The following is a 17547-nucleotide window of genomic DNA, read 5'->3' as shown; positions in this document are numbered from 1 at the left end:
GGTCTCCTGTGGGACACGTTCTGTGGTGCAGTTCTGCGGAGTGCACTGGAGGTGCATGGGTGTGAATCCAGCCTTAGAGTGTGGGTAGCGGAGCTGGTGGATGGATGTTTGGATGAAAGTCTGGGAAGTGGCAGTTCTTCTCCTTGCAGACTGCTGTAGAGTTGTGGCTGTTGACCAGGTCAAGATGACAGCAAAGATAATGGCTCTTTAAGACACAACAGCCCTTTCGGTTTAACAAGAGATCCAAAGAAGGATTCAGAGAGGCCAGGGCTTACAGACAGTTTTTCAGACAGTGGAGAGGAGCTGGTTCAACCTTTCAGAAACCTTCCAAGCCCAGGGCCAGCAAAACTCCTGGGGCTGTTTCTACTGCTGCATCCCCAGAATCGCGAGATTTACTTTGCAACTTTGCTGTGCGATTTGTGATGCGATATCATTCGACCTGTGAAAACCATGTTAGAACAAATCGCACAGATGTGGGAACAAAGTAGTGCAAAAAACCTTTTTTGGAGTCGCTGTGACCTAAGTCACACCAATTAGAATGGGGACCATTGAAATACATGGGTTTTGACTTGTCATGCGACTTTGCTTGTGTCAATTCGCACAACAAATCGCAGTAGTGGGGACAGATACTAAGGCTTCAAATAAGTCCTTCTGAAGCTGTCTCCGCTTAACCCTCTCAAGTAGGAGCAAGACTAGCCCAATTCAGGGGGGGTTTGGGCGGACAAATGACATGATGCCTAGATTGTAGCCATCATTCGATCACGTTATCGTCTCAAGTTCAGAACAAGGCCCCCTCAGACCTTGTTCATAGAAACTGGACTTCCTACGGATTTGGAAAGGAGGCAATGTTTGCAAGGATATATAGGGGAGCTGTTAGCAGCAAGGGGCATCCATCCGGTTCCAAGGCATGAATTGGGTCAAACAGTATGTTCCCCCTCTGTTTTTGACCCAGAGGCTTCAGGGGGTTTCAGACCAGTTTTTAACCTCAAAGTCCTGAATTCCTACATGAAGGTTCCACCATTCAAAATGGAGTCATTGGAAACGATCGTTTCGGTTGTGGAGTCAGGAGACTGGATGGATGGTTTCCATTGATCTGGCGGATGCGTATCTTCGTATCTCTATAGACTCATCTCACCATCGCTTTCTCAGGCCTTCCGTGAAAGGCTTTTATTTTCATTTTTTAATCTCTTCCATTCGGTTTCTGCACGACTCGTTTTTTAAAGCTACTGTCTGCTGTTGTTGCGACTCTCAGGATCAAGGGAGTGCAAATATTTCTAGATGACATGCAACTTCTGGGTCTGTCAAATGAGCTCCTTCTAGTTCATGTGAATTCACCTGCAAAACAATAACTCGTTTCGGTTGGTTGATCAACTTTCGGAAGAGCCAGATGCATCTGACCGAAATGTTGGAGTATTTGAGAGTACAATTCAACACGGATCGGGGTCGTGTTTCTCTTCCTCAGAGGAAGGTCCAGGGGATCCAGTCTCAGACAAAGCAGTGATGGCCAGGCCTTCTATGATGCTGAAGGAATCCATGCAGTATCTGGGGGTTTTATCAGCCACAGGTCCAGTAGTCCTGTGGGTCAGGTGGCGCAGAAGGAGGTTTCAATGCAACTTCTTCAGTGGGATCATCTGCCAATTCCGATAATCTGGTCCCTGGTTGGTGGTCAGTAGCTCGCAATCTTTCCAGCGGAGTTCCGTTGAAGGCCTCAGAACCAATAGTGGTGTCGACCAATGCCAGTAGTCTCCAAGGGTTAGCTTATAATTCCCTGAAGGGTCAAATCCCTGCCTTGTCGGCTATGTCGTGTACAAGATATGCTCTACATCCGTTGGTGATCTGATTTTTATTTATTTATTTATTTATTTATTTTAGGTGCAGCCATAGAAATCAGACCTCCATTGAAATCGTTTTTTCCAAAAGAGGACTTAACACTAGTCTTGGGAACATTGCTGGTTCCTCCGTTTTGATCAAGCTTTCTCTTGTTCATTATTTCTTTTAACAGTTTTGTTTTTTACTAGCCGTGGCCTCAGCCAGAAGAGACTCCGAGTTGTGCGCCTTCTCATCTAAAGAACCATATTGTTTGGTGCTCCCAGACAAGGTAGTCCTTAGGCCGATACTGAGATTTCTACCTAAGGTGGACACATAATTTCGTATGAACTGGGAGGTCTTTCTTCCAGCCTTTCCGGCGGATACAGCTGATGAGTGGAGTAGGTTAGATCTGGTCTCTGCGGTTTCAATCCACCTGAAATGGACTAAAGGCTTTGGCAAACAAGATCAGCTGTAGGTTTTTCCAATGGGGCCTAAAAAGGGAATGCCAGCAACATCCAGAGTTGGGTCTTCCTGGTTTGTCAAGACCATGCATATTGCATACAAAACGCCGGGCCTTCCTTCTCCTTCAGAGATCAAAGCACATTCGACGAGGGGTATGGCAGCATTCTGGGCATACGCGAAGGTCGCCCCTGAGATCGTTTGCAGAGCAGCAAGCTGGAGCGTGCCCAACACCTTTTTTTTTATTAGGCATTACAAGCTTAATATGGCTTGTCCGCCTGAGGAAACATTTGGCTCTACAGTATTACGGCGGCTGTTGCCCATTAAAAATTTTGAGTAGCATTGCATTGAGGGTTTGGCTTATTTTTTTTGTCTTCCCTCCCTTCTTAATATTGCTTGGTACATCCCATAGTAGGCTGACATGGAGAGGTCCAGGAATAAGGAAAATTATTGTCCATACTTACCGTAATTTACCTTTTCTGGATCCTCCCCTTGTCAGCCGGAGGATTCCCACCCAGTTTTTCCGTCGCAAGGTGCGTTTTTTTTTTTTTTTAACACTGGTGTGGGCAGCCAGCCGCCCTTTATGGGCTAGAAAAGAGGTGGTGCTGGAGGGGTCAGAGGGGGCGGAGCTGACCCATAGTAGGCTGACATGGGGAGGATCCAGGAAAGGAAAATTACGGTAAGTATGGACAACAATTTTCCTTATTTTTGTTACATAATACACAGCAGGGAGTAAGAATAGAAAGAAAATATCAACCAATGATCTGATAACAAGTTTACTCTATAAAGCGGAGTTGCACCCAAAAGTGCCTTCTCCCCCTCCCAAGAGTGTCTTCTCCCCCTCTCCGGTGCCACATTTGGCACTTTTCGGGGGGGGGGGAGCGGGTACCTGTTTTTGACAGGTACCTGTCCCCACCTCCGTTGGACCTCGCTTCGGCTAGGTACGTCAGAAGTTCGGCTCCCCTCCTCCTCCTCCGCCACTGGGCCATTCAGAAAGCGCAGCGTGCTTTGTGCATGCTCAATAGGGAATCAGCTGTGAAGCCGGAAGGAAAAGTGCCTCAAGGCTTCACTGCCAGTTTCCCCTACAGGCTATGGCGGTGGCAGCACCCGAGAGCCAGTGGAAACATTGGCTGGGGTACCGATATCGCTGGATTCCAGGATAGGTAAGTGTCCTAATATTAAAAGTCAGCAGCTACAGTATGTGTAGCTGCTGACTTTTAATTTTTCTGTCTTTTTCTGTCACCGCTTTAATAAACTTTTCTAACATGAAGAAAATATGACATGACTGATATCTCAACAACTAATTTATTTGTCATGTAAACATGCAAGTTGAAAACGTGAAAGTATGTTAACATGTATATACAGTATTTATATAATTTATATATTACTTAAAGTGGAGCTCCACCTAAAAGGGGAAGCTGCCACATTTTGGCAGCTTTTGGGGGGGAGGGGAAGCAGGTACCTGGCAGCGGCAAACTCAGCTGGAAGTTCAGCCCCCCTCCTCCTTCTCCCGCAGCCGGCCCAATCAGAGAGTGCAGCAGACTTCACGCATGTGCAATAGGGAACCATCTGTGAAGCCACACGGCTTCACTACCAGTTTCCCTTAGTGGAGATGGCGGCGGCAGCACCCAATGAAGACACCGCTAAATTCCTGGACAGGTACAATAAGTGTCCTAATATTAAAAGTCAGCAGCTACAGTATTTGTACCTGCTGGCTTTAAATTTTTTCTACAGGAGCCTGGAGCTCCTCTTTAAAGTGTATCTATATGCATATATAAAACACAGACTGATTAAAGCGTAACTCTTTTGAGAGTAACTCTGCTGAGAAAAAACATTCCCCTCTGGGTGAAAGATTATAACAACCTTTGTTGAAGATTCCTACCTTTTGTTAGTCTGAAGAAACGGTGCCGCCGTGTTTGTTCCTCTGTGCCTCTGGGTTTAATGGGAGCGGTTTTATAATTATCAGTCAGCTGCTACAGCTGTAGTGCTCTAATGAGGAAAACTGCAGGATCTGCATACCTTTACATGTGTTCCTATTGGAAGTATCTCACCAAAAATAACATTTTGTTGTAGGGGATGCCTGAAATCTGACTTATATCTTAGGCAGACTTCTGGGAAAATTGGTGAGCCAATCACACAAGCAGGAAATGATGTTTCTGGGGAGTGGTCAGTACACATTCTGTGTACAGAATAACTCCAGGTAGCCATATTGCATTGCATTTTCAGAAAATTACAGCGACTGCAGATTGAAAATGAAAGGTAATTTTTAATAACATTCAATATAATATGACTTGTGTCGCAATTGTATATGCTATAGTATTATTTTTTTCATTTGCTATTCGTTTTCCCCACGGAAGTGGAATTACCTGTTAAGTATTTATTTAAAATCATTTAATGTAATTTTTAAATGCTTCCAGCTTAAAGCTGACCTTTTCTAGCTTTCACTAAAAATCACATCAGCATGAAGTTTTGCATGCTGAAATTAAATTATCTTACATTCATTATTTAAACATAGTTGCTGTTTTTCCACTTCCTGGTTGAGTGAGGCACTGGTTATGTAACCCTGACCTCACAGATGCATCCTGAGAAGTTCATGTACATGTTCAAGGAGGCAGACCCCAGAGTTCTAGGCAGAGTTGAAGGAAGTAAAGGGAGATGGATCGATCTGCTCTTAACAAAAATGGCATCTTTGAGAAGAATTAGAAGGAAAAGAAAAATAAAGTATGCAAAAAATAAAAAACCTGCAATTATCTATATGTACAGTATATGCTTGTAGATTGTCATTAACATTTCTAAAGGCACCTTTGTTGTAATTTTTATGGCATGGACAAAGATCTTCTTTAAGTACATGAATCTGACTTGGTGTCAGCCTCTTCTAATCCCCTGTACAGTAGATCAGTTGGGGTGAGCACTTTAAGGCAAACAGGTGTGCTACATACACATGAGCCATCAAGGACCCAATGGTGGGAAGTGTGTGAGCAGGGCCCAAGCAGCATACCTAAGAATTAGGAGTCAACACATGTTGATGTTTAAATGCCCCTGTTTAAGGTAGAAATGTAATGATCACAGAAATAAAATAGTTTAGAGATTTGGCACTGCATATATTGCTTGTTACACACGTCTACCAGCAGAAAGGTACTATCCATCAACAAGGCACTTTTTCAAAAACAATATAATATAAGATTATAGACCACAGAATGAGGAGAGGGGCACTTTCCTTGGAGGAGGAATCCAGATTACTGGGTCACCCTGAGATCCCCAAATGCTTTGCATTTTATCTGGCTGAGGGACAGTTCCAAGAAGCTGGAGGAAGAGATGCCCTGTAAGGGAAACCCCACTCTTTCCCTCCTTGTCAGGTACCCCTACTTAATACTGCTTCAACACTTTCTCTTACAAGTAGGGCTTGATCCATGACCTACTCCCACACTGCAAAAACACTGAACAACAGAGAAATTGTTATTTAAGCACTTGTGTCAAGATGGCTGCCCAAATCTTGCTGGATTTTGGTACTCAATAGGAAATGCCAGCTTTCACAAGATGTCTGCCATGAGCCCATTATTGGGGACAAATTAGCCCCAATGGCTTGCCAGCCTGAAGAAGCAACACAGTGCCAACTTCAGATGAGTGGACAAATTGCAGCCTAACATCTCCCTACAAGGGTCCCCACTAGGTAGGTTATACGATGCCTCTACTCCAAAAGAGCTGAGGTCAGATGCTCAGGCTCATGCTGTTGCTAGTCAACAATCACCTTTGCCTCCCCACTACCTTTGAGCAGATCTATTGTCTTTAGAGTTTCTGGCCAGCACTTTGATATTATTGCTGTATGCCTAAAGGCTGCCATGAGGCTCACATTTTGGCTCATCCCTGCTAAATCAGCAAAAATTCAAGCCATGGATGCTCCTGTCGACACCACCTGCCTGGTGTTCAAATAGCTTTTATCAAAGGAGCCGGATGGAAATCGGTAGTCAGCCGAACAGTGACTACATCCAATCAGATGCAGTCATCGTCCAGTATTCTGACAGCCTCAGGTGCCGGCTGTCAGAATACAACAGTCTGCAGGGGATATTCCTTAGGCTCCATTCACACTAATGCAACTCCAAAGCCACACAATTTACAGTGAGACTTTGATGCAACTTTATATTTTTCAATCAAATACTTTTTTATTGAGTTTAAAGTTGTTGTTTTTTCTTGCACATATACAAACAATGCGCATCACAAATACCTATACAGAACAAAAAATAAATAAAATAATTATTTCCAATAAATATATTTAAAAATAACAATAATTTGTTCTGGTATATAGCAGTTACTGAGAAATGTTTAACCTTACAGAACAATCAGTGATTCAATTAAATTCCATACCATAGACCCATCATAGTGCAGCAACACTATCGACAGAAGCAAAGAGATTATCCACACTAGTGGAATATATATATATATATATCTCCAAGAAGACCAGATATTATTAAATGATGCATACAACCCCTGTGCTTTTAAATTAAGTCACTGTCTATCCAGCACAGCATTTACCGCTATGCACCACCACAACACAAGTTGGCGAGTTAGAAGATAGCATAGAAATCAACTTACGGGCAAGAAATAACAAAGGGGTAAATAAAATTGTCTGAGAAAATAATGGCCAACCCTCTGGAAATATACCCAGTGGGGCAAGTTTAGGATCAGGAGTCTGAATTAAACAAAGTTTGGATAAAATTTGATATATATCTTTCTAATGGAAATGGTTTAGGACAGTGTCATAACATATTAATTAACATACCGTATACATATTACAATGAGGGCAATTAGGTGAAGGTTGACGACCCCAAGAGAACAATTTTTGAGGGTTATAAAAGACTCTATGGACATAACTCCCAACTGTCCACTGACTTTGAGGAACTGTCCCTGACTTTGAGCAAAGTCCCTCTGTCCCTCTTTCCTCCTCATTTGTCCCTCATTTTGGTTTGATCTATATAGTTGTATATAAAATGCACTTTTTATCTTTCAAAAAGTGTTTCCCAGTGCTAAAACTTTCATCTAATTTCTAAATTGCTGCATTTGTACATTTCAAAAGCCAACACAAGGGAATAGTAGTGGTTAAAAAAAACACTTGTGGATTTTTTCAAAATCACTGGGACTTTAACCACTAGAGATCCGCGCTATAGCCGAATGACGGCTACAGCACGGACCTGCTTTGCCGGGACTTCGGCCATTGACGTTGCCCTGTGCACAAGCGGCCTGCGCGCCCCCTGCAGAGTGCGCGCGGCGCGCTCTGTGATCGGCGAGTCTGTGAGATTCGCCTGATCACAGATCGGAGTAAGGGGTCGATCCCGACCCCTTACCACATGATCAGCTGTCAGCCAATGACAGCTGATCATGTTACATCAACAGAGCCGGTAATCGGCTATTTTTTCTCCTCGCGCTGACAGCGTGAGGAGAAAAAAACAAAACAATCACCGGTGGCTGTGAGAGGGACATCAGTCCCGATCACAGCAAGCGCCGCCAGATCATCAGTGCCCACCTGTGCCCTCTGCCAGTGCTACCTAGCAATAGGCAGCAGTGCCACCTATCAGGGCCCATCAGTAGCCATCAGTGCTGCCTTAACTGTGCTTATCAGTGCCGCCTTAACTGTGCCTATCTATGCCCATCAGTGCGGCCTGTCAGTGCCCACCAGTGCCGTCTCATCAGCGCATAATAGTGAAGGAGAAAAATTACCTGTTTGCAAAATTTTATAACAAACTATTAACATTTTTTTTCACATTTTCCATCTTTTTTTGTTTATTTAGCAAAAAATAAAAATCCTAGCTGTGATTAAATACCACCAAAAGAAATCTCTATTTGTGGGGAAAAAAAAATGATAAAAATGTAAGTGTTGTATGACCACGCAATTGTCATTCAAAGTGCATCAGCGCTGAAAGCTGAAAATTGGTCTGGGCAGGAGGGGGATTTAAGTGCCCAGTAAGCAAGTGGTTAAAGTGGTTGTAAACCCACACAAACAAAAAAAACAAAACCTGTAAGACAAAGGCATAATGGGCCGTTGCTTCAGTGTGCATGTGCCGTTGATGTCGGCACATGCAGATACAGAGGATATCTCCTAAACCATGCATGTTTAGGAGATATCCAGGGTAGCTACAGTTAAGCCTTACTATAGGCTTACCTGTAGCAAAAAGTGGTTGTAAAGGGTTTACAACCACTTTGAGTCGCACCAATATGAACAGGTGCCATTGAAAGGAATGGCTGCAACTTGTCATGCGACTCGTTCTGTCCAAAGTCACATGACAAGTTGTACAAGTGTGAATGGAGACTTAATTTGTGCTGTGTATCATGAATGGAGTCCCGTGGTTGAACAAAATAAATCTTTGTGCGATTGCCAGTTTAACATAGTATTCTTTGGGCTGTATATTCCCAGAGTGTCTTCATAGCTTAAAAAAAAAAAAAAAATACTTTTGAGCTTTGCAATTCTGATAAAAAGTTATAGAAGTGTGGATTATTTGTATACACTTATTGTGCATAGGAGCAATGGCAATTATGTAATATAAAATTAAAATATTATTATTATAAGCTTTTTATTTTTTTACAGACTACTAAATCACAATGTTCCAAACTTGCTGGCTGGGGTGAAAGAGTTGGAAATGCTGCCTGTCTTTGATTTAGACTTAAGCCAGCCATATATGGATCGAAATTCGTCCGGTGCAGCAGAAACTGGCCAAATTTTGATCCATCTACAGTATGGGCAGGCTTATTTTACTGAAGTCGATCTATTGATCAACTTTAGTACAACCAGGACAAAAAGCAAAAAAGTGGGACTTTAAATGAAGTACGCAGTGGGCCAAAATATTATATTGCAGAAAAATGATATTATATATATATATATATATATATATATATATATTGTGTTTACATACAATATATTCTGGTACTCTGTACCAAGGTAACCCATTTTAATAATTAATAATCAATAAAATATATACTGTATTTATTGGCATATAACACTCACTTTTTCACCATGAAAATCGTGTGCAAATAGTGTGTGCGTGTTATACGCCAATACTTCAATTTTAGCTGCCTCGGAGGGGACAGGGAGGGGAGCGGGATGAGCGCCGTCAGATTACATACAGTGAGAATCTCCTATTTACTTGGCGGCCTCTGTAATAGGAAGTCCCATCTCCTGGGCCGCCATTGGACCACTGTTCTGTCTATCATAGGAGATTCTCACTGTATGTAATCTGTCGGCGCTCATAGCACCCCCCTCCCTGTCCCCTCTAGGCTGTAGATGGGCATCGATCAGGCAGCACTGATGGCAATGGTGAGGCTGCTGCATTGAAGGCATTGATGAAGCTGCTGCATTGATGGAAATGGTGAGGCTGCTGAATTGATGGCAATGGTGAGGCTGCAGATGGGCATTGATCAGGCAGCATTGATGGCACTGGTGAGGCTCCAGATGGGCACTGACCTTTATTTTGCTTCAAAGTTCCTTATTTAAAATGTAAGATTTTTTCCTGAAACTTCCCTCTTAAAATGAATGTGCGTGTTATACGCCAATAAATACGGTATATATGATACACACATACATACAGTATATGTACATACAAAGATGAACCAGCCTGTCATGGTTTTTTTATTCAAACACTGCCAGTGGCCAACAGGGATCAGTGTATTCTGACAGCAGGGAAACCTCCCTGACTATGCTGAAAGAGGAATCAAGCTATTTTCTTTTTTTTTTAACCCATGGTTGAAGGAAAGAAAATTGCATAATGAATGGCCTGCCCAACTTTATGTTAGGATCAATTACACTGTTGTGCCACTTGACATTGCCAGGTGTCAGAGAGAGTTCACTGGGGGTTACCCACAAAATTTTGCTGTGTGGCCCAATGAATTGTACAACAGTTACTTACCAGCTAAAAAGGAACCTGCTGACAGGTGGAGAGAGCAGAGAGATGAACTATTATTTGGTGGTGTTCCTGAAAAGTCCAGTCACATGCTGGGTGCAGAGAGCTCTATTTCTTTACTGCAGCAGAGCAAATTCCAGTCAACACCCTGAATGTGCTGTCTGGCAGGGCTGTGTAAATTTCAGGAGAGGACATGCATTTGGCTGACTGCCTGGATTTTAGCTGTAAAGCAAATATTTAGTCATGACATAATAACTAGCTCTGATATCAAACAGCAAGCAAACATTTCAGCAAGCCCTAGAAGCACCTGTGCCTGATGTAGTATGCAAATACCAACTTTTCTACAAGTAGATACTTAAAGTATAGTATAAAGCCTAAACTTTTTTTTAATTACTTTGGATAGAGTAAAGAAGTGTTCAAGTGTCTGTCAGGATTTTTGCCTTCTGTGTCCCATTGGGGAGAATTCCCATCATTTCCTGTCCTATAGACACAACAGGACATGACAGCAAATCTCCCCAAAATTGTGGAAATTACCTTTTAGACAGCAGGGAACCAGTGTCCCCATTGGAAGATTTTCTCTGTATTTTTGTTGTGATGTCAACTTAAAGTTTTGGAATTCCCGTCACTTTCAGTCCTGGTGACAATGCTCACAGGGACAAATAGAGAGGGTGAATCACCCCAAGTGGGACACAGTGAGAAAAACTCTATAGGGTTCAAACCCCTTTACCGCTCTTTTCAAAACGGGAACAAAAAAATTAATTTTGGTTTTAGATACAGTTTATGCATGTCTGACTCTTCACAGTGCAAATTAGATAACTTGGTGACATACTGAAGTCAGTTCACAAAGCTAACAACCAGAATAACCAGACATTGTTACAAAAAGTGGCAGTCATTTTTTGCTATGAGTCCAATGACATTAGAAGATTTCAATCACCTGGCTTATTATAAAGATTTGCATTCTTGTGTTAAAGCTTTGTGAATTGAGGCAATTGCATTGCGGGATGCAGGAGGGGCATGCTTAACCACCTGTCTACCAAGGTACATTTATAAACGGCAGGGTAGACAAGTGGTTTACTCAAGCTCACAGTTCTAGCTGCCCCCTCACTTTTACGGGGTTCTCAAAGAGGTGTTCGTCCCCACCAGGAAGAATGGGCATGCAGGAAACTACTTCCCCAGTGATAGTAGGAAAATTTCCTGATCTCTCCTGCAACTACTAACCCCATAAGTGATATGTATTACATCACTTCCGGGGCCAGAGCTGTCATTCCTCAGCTAATGTAGCAGAAGATGCAGCTATTTAAACATGATCTGTGTTTGAATAGGTGCATTAGAGGGCAGGGGAGACATTGGGGGTCTATTAGATGCGATCTTTCCACAGCCTGGAGCGACTCTGTGACGTCAGCCAACATCACATGGATCACATGAGTGCAGAATGAATTACACTCCTGTGATCCACAGGAGAAGTACAGCTAAACCAGCTTTGGCTGTACTTCTGCTTTAACATGTGCAAAAAATGAAAGAAATGCCCTGTAGAAAAGTGGGGCTGAGTCAATTTAGCTTAAAGGAGAAGTACAGCCAAAGCTATTTTGGCTGTACTTCTCCTGTGGATCACAGGAGTGCAGTTTGTTTTTCACTCCTGTGACCCATTTTCAGCAGACAGCGGGCTGACGCTCTGGTCGCAGAGCTGGTCCAAGGACCCACCCACAATCCTGGAGCGGCACCTGGGTCAGCTTCTCAGCGAGCTGCTGAGAGCCTGGACCAGCCATCCCTGCCACCTCCGCAGCCCAGTGCTCCAGTGAGTAAGGGGGAGTGGGGGAGCAGAGCAGCGAGCCCATGCCTAACAGCCACCAGCTCTCTGCTCACAGAGCTCTGAGAACTGAGCAATCAGTGGTCTTTGATCACTCGATTATCTGTCGGCGGGAGACAGATGCAGCATCAGACCAATGCTGCAAGCACCTAGATTAGTATGATTCTTGAAAAAATGTCAAACTTCTCTTTTAATGCGGGGAATATACTGGCATGTGAAGTGTATGTATAGCCAAATCCTCCTAGTATGTGGGTAGTCCCTTCACATCCGCAAGCATAATTCAGTACATAAAAGATGTCTGAGAGGCTGTGACGGGAGGGGTGTCAAAAATAAACTTTTGGGGACCAGATGTATAGCAGGGAAGAAGCCTGCCAGAGTGTGGAATAAAGTAAACACAGAAAGAAAAAAATAAAACCAGACAGGGGTTGTAAGTCTTATCCACCAGGGAGGTGTTGGCTATACATACAGTATGCTTCTAAGTCAAACTTCAGGAATTTGTTCTTCACTGCTCTCCAACCTATGTGGGTGGTCCCTTTACCTCCTCAATCCTGCATTGTATGTGATGATATTGGAGAGGCTGTGACAGGAAGAGTGGTGATGGGAAGCAGCTTTTGGTGACCTGTTGTACAGTGGGAAGGAAACCTGCCAGTATAGAATAAGGTATCACAGCCTATTGCGCTCCCCCCCTCCCCCCCCCCCCTAGTCAAAATGACCAGTTTCCCCTTGCAATGCAGCGGAAGGGGGCCCTGCATGGTGAATTTTTATAAATGCCCTGAGTTCAATCTTAATAAAGTATGTGATTACATACCAGTGTTTCTGTTATATTGTGTTGTATAAAATAGGGGCAGTTTAAATTTCTACTTTCCCTGTGTTCCATTTTCCACAGCACTTTGAATAACATAAACCCATTTTATTTCCACATTTGACATGGTAAACAGGACGAGTAACATAACTAAACCTATAGTGATTTGAACTCTATTTGAATGTGTACATTTTAACCCTATACTCAAGGCACTCGGCTACCCTTATTTTTAAAGGGTCATTCCCTCTTCAGTAAGATGAAGGTATTGTTTGTGGTGTTTTTGTGATTTCTGTAGGAGGTAAGTATAGCTATGAATTTTACACTAGCACACTTAGCATGCATTAGGACCTCTGACAATGGGCTTTGAGCCCATAGCATTCATTTGACATCAGTTCCAGACACTTCTGAGATCAAAATACTTTGTCAAGTGCATTTGACCAGCAGTTAATTTCCTTCTGGCTTGCATTTGATCTGCTTTAAGCAGGTTTTGCCTTCTCATAGACTTGTATAGAAATGTAAAACAGGCTTGAAGCAAACATGAATCTGTGAACACACACCCTTATTTAGCATAAAAAAAATGTGTGATGCCAGGTTAAAAACAGGTAAAATATATTGACACAAAGCCATTATGAATGCTATCTGGGAGTCGGTGTTCCTCTACAAACAAATTTACTATGACCATGTCCCTTTTGTAAAAGTCTGGCCACAGAAGGGTTACAATGCACTTGTCTGTGCAATTCTATGAACCACATACGTCAAACACAAGGCTCACGGACCCAATGCCGCCCAGCAGGCCTTGTCATGTTGCCCTCTCCTCTCACCCAGATTTGCAGCCAGAACATGGCAGAGCTCTATTCACGCCATTCCAACTCTCACCCTCCGTTCCCGCTGTCACTTGTAAACACAGAAGCATTCTACTAACAGATCCCTGTACACACGGTGGGGCACGGTGGGGACAAATCTCCAGAATCTGAGAGAGAGAGATATCTCCCTGCAAGACTGAGGAAGAGCTGCCTACACAGAGTGGTACTAGAGCAAAGCCAGGTAAGAGAGAGAGAGAGATGTGAGGAAACTTTGAGGGGGGGGTTGAGGTTGCAAACTGCACATAGTGCACCCCTAAACTCTGTACACAGCACACCCTTAAACTCTGCACTCTGTATGTAGTGCACTCCTAAACCCTGCACTCATCACATAGCATACCCCTGAACTCTGCACATAGCACACCTCTGAACCCTGCACTCTGCACATAACGCACCCCTTAACCCTGCACTCTGCACATAACGCACCCCTTAACCCTGCACTCTGCACATAGCGCACCTCTGAACCCTGCACTTTGCACATAGCGCACCTCTGAACCTTGCTCTGCACATAGCGCAACCTTAAACCCTTCACTCTCTACATAACCCAGTCCTGAACTCTGCACATAACGCACTCCGTACGTAGCGTAATTCTAAACTCTGTACTGGGTACGTACCGCACCCCAGATACAACAGACCCTTTGAGGGCAACCATACTGCTGATGCGTCCCAAGATGAAATTGAATTTGACACCCTTGATATGAACACTCCAGCACATTTAGTGATAGCCACATGCATTTCCATGGATCTATGTGTTTGCTCCTCATGGGCGTGAGTGTTTAAATGGGTACACATGCATGCCAGGAGAGTTGTGCATGTGCACTTTACCGTAATTTACTAAAAATAAAGGCATACACTTATACTCTACTATAAAGGTTCAAATATATGCCCTTTTGTTATTAACTACATAAAAAAACAAATTCCCACTGAACTTTTAAGGGGTCGCATCAAAATAAAGTACCACAGTTACAAAAATATCTGAAAACAAAATAAAGTACCAAAATTCTATAAAAAATTATTTTACATCTTTATTTTTCAAATAAATAATAAAATAAAGATGTAAAAAATGTTTTATATATTTTTGTAACTTTGGTACTTTATTTTGAAGTGACCCATTAAACAACCCATGGGCATTTGTTTTTTATGTAGAAATGTACTGTATTAGGGACTGGGTCTTGTCTCTATCTATGCACCTCAGCCTAGTTTTGACCTTTTGTTATTAACCTCTTCCTACTGGCCCTATGCATATATGCCGCATTTCAGCGAGTGGGCTTTAACGCCAAGAGACCGCTTATATGTGCCCCAAATGTAAACATTTCTGTGCTAAGAGAGTGTGCCCTGTGTGCTTCCAGCGCAGTACTGCGGGCACCAGAAAGCTCCCGATGTCCACTTGCGATCGGGAACTTTCCGATCATGTGACCGATGTGAAAGACAATCACAGCGGTCATGATCAGAATGCCCGCCTCTGCCTCATGGCATTAAGAACCTCTTAAAGGGCTGGGAGGTGGCGGCAGGAAGGGGTTAATGCGCTTCTGTACTTTGTCCATTGGGTGGAGGAAGGGTGGCACAACTGCTTAGCGCTATGATCTCCACTGAGCAAAAACCTAGTACCTCTGGGTATTGGGAAACACTTGACTCCTTCCCTGTTTCCCACCAAAAGTCAGACTTAAGTGCAGCTACAGTATGTGAGGTTGGGGGAAGGGTCTCAATGTTGGATCAGATCTAATACAGAACATTTGTGGGGGGCTTGTTATCCCTAAGTAAGGAAAAAATAATAATGTTTTGAGTCAAAAAAAGACAAAAAAGATAGTAAATTACAGAATCTAGATATTACAGTGACAACTGTCTAAGATAGCATTTCTTTCACCTTGGAGAGATTTCCTCTCACCTCCTGTCGTCTACAGGACAGGAAGTGTAGGGAAATCACCCCAATGCAACATAGATTCAAAAAAAGACAAGGGTTTTAACCCTTCCCTATTCTATCCAAATCAGAAAAAAAAATGATTGATTTACATATACTTTCAAGCAAACCTGTTGCTCTGAAAAGAAAAAGTGGTTTTCCAGTGTCCTTCTTTCGCTGATGTTGACCCTTGCAGATATCTACAGTGTAAATATATATACTGTCCAAGGACATTGGTGGTAAAAGTTTCTTACTCATCTTTAAAAAGTTGTAATATGGGTATATTGGCCATAATGAATGAGTGTATAAAGTTTTTTTTTTTTATTATTGCAGCTTAGGCGCTCATACTGAAGAACATATACAGAAGCAAAAGACAAAATGCTACAGGGAAGCAACCAGTTTGAATAACTAGATTCTGCAAAACTGCATTGTTTTAAATAAATGGGCTGAAAATAGTTGATGAATGCAGGCACAGATCCAAAACTTGTGTAAAAATATCTACTTCTGTAATAAAGATTTATAGGAACTCCAATGTGGACAGATGGTATGGTCTGCATTTATATTAAATGAGATGCAAAGTTAACGATTCCCTTAATCCTTGTGTGTTACAAATTTCTCAGTAAAATCTCTCCAAAGCTGAAAAAAAGAGTCTTGGCATTAGATTCACTTCAATAATTGCATACGGTGTTTGGTCAAGGATTTGTAAAGCTTTATATGCAACATAAATGGATCTTTTCTGCAAGCTCTAATGTTGTCTATACTGGGGGTCCCCAACCTGTTCTAGAGATGTGACTCTGAATAAGGAAAAAAGTTTCTGTCAAGGTTTGAAGATCAAATTCTAACCCCCCCTGCATGCCTGTAACATTAGCACAAGCAGCTTTGCCTATACGGAAACATGATCTGTCTGCACGCAGCTCCTTTCACCTAAACAAGGCGCTCATTCTAGCTGTGCAGCAGTTTACAGCGCCCATATAAAAGAGCAATAAAAGGGAAGGCCTTTGCTAACGACCTGTGGGAGGGGCGAAACGAGTCAGATGACAGCAGATCGTGACTTCATTTACGGCCGGAGAGACAAACGCTAACGCTGATTCGGTATTTTGCTTGCATTCCTCCATGTAAAAGTGAGTGTAACTGTTTTTAATTTTCCAAATTATTTTAATAAACGGAATTACGCTATTTGGATCTCTTTTGCTACTCTCTTTCATGTCTGTTTATGAGTAAAAATACAACATCATGGCTATTCGATTGTTTGTTTTAATAAAATCAAGCAGATAAAAAAAAAAAAAAAATCTAAATGTGTATGGCCATCATAACTCATATGTATGTGTGTGTGTGTGTGTGTGTGTGTATATATATATATATATATATATGTATATATATATATATATATATATATATATATATATATATATATATATATATATGCACACAGTGAGGTTAATTTACTAAAGGCAAATAGACTGTGCAAAGTGCAGTTGCACTCTGCAGGTGCAGTTGCTCCAGAGCTTAGTAAATGAGCAGAAGCTCTGCTGACTTCCATTATCCAATCATGTACAAGCAAATATGCTGTTTTTTTTTCCTTGCATGTGATCAGGTACTCTTTTCAAAGTGAAGCTTTACCTCATTTGCTAAGCTCTGGAGCAACAGCACTTGAAGAGTGCAACTGCAGTTTGCAAAGTGCACAGTCTAATTGCCTGTAGTAAATCAACCCCTGTGTGTCTTTGCTGTTAATTTAGTTTTGATGACCTGTATTTTTTGGAAGGGGAGACTTCCTAAAAGTAATGGAAATTGACAAGAAAAGGAAGAAAACAGGAAGGTACTGCTTTGGGATGAATGTGAACCAAATGATCTGTATGACTGATAGGTCTACAGCAGGGGCCTCAAACTGGCAGCCCTCCAGCTGTTGCAAAACTACAAGTGCCATCATACCTCTGCCTGTGGGAGTCATGCTTGTAACTGTCAGCCCTGCAATGCCTCATGGAACTTGTAGTTTAGCAACAGCTGGAGGGCTGCCAGACACCTGGTCT

At 42.4% G+C, this 17547-nt stretch overlaps 1 long non-coding RNA gene across 3 annotated transcripts in view; it reads left to right on the top strand.

Moving 5' to 3' along the window:
- Nucleotides 1-16696, top strand: part of LOC141107253 (uncharacterized) — a 35764-nt gene extending 19068 nt beyond the window's left edge. For all 3 annotated transcript variants that reach the window (XR_012235841.1, XR_012235839.1, XR_012235840.1), the window contains 2 exons: nt 4342-4527; nt 15854-16696. This is a non-coding gene — a long non-coding RNA (uncharacterized lncRNA). The remainder of the gene's footprint in view (nt 1-4341; nt 4528-15853) is intronic.
- The last annotated feature ends 851 nt before the right edge of the window (nt 16697-17547 follow it).

This window comes from Aquarana catesbeiana, linkage group LG09, assembly GCF_042186555.1.
Source record: "Aquarana catesbeiana isolate 2022-GZ linkage group LG09, ASM4218655v1, whole genome shotgun sequence".
NCBI lineage: Eukaryota > Metazoa > Chordata > Amphibia > Anura > Ranidae > Aquarana > Aquarana catesbeiana.
This window is presented reverse-complemented; position numbering and strand designations above follow the sequence as displayed.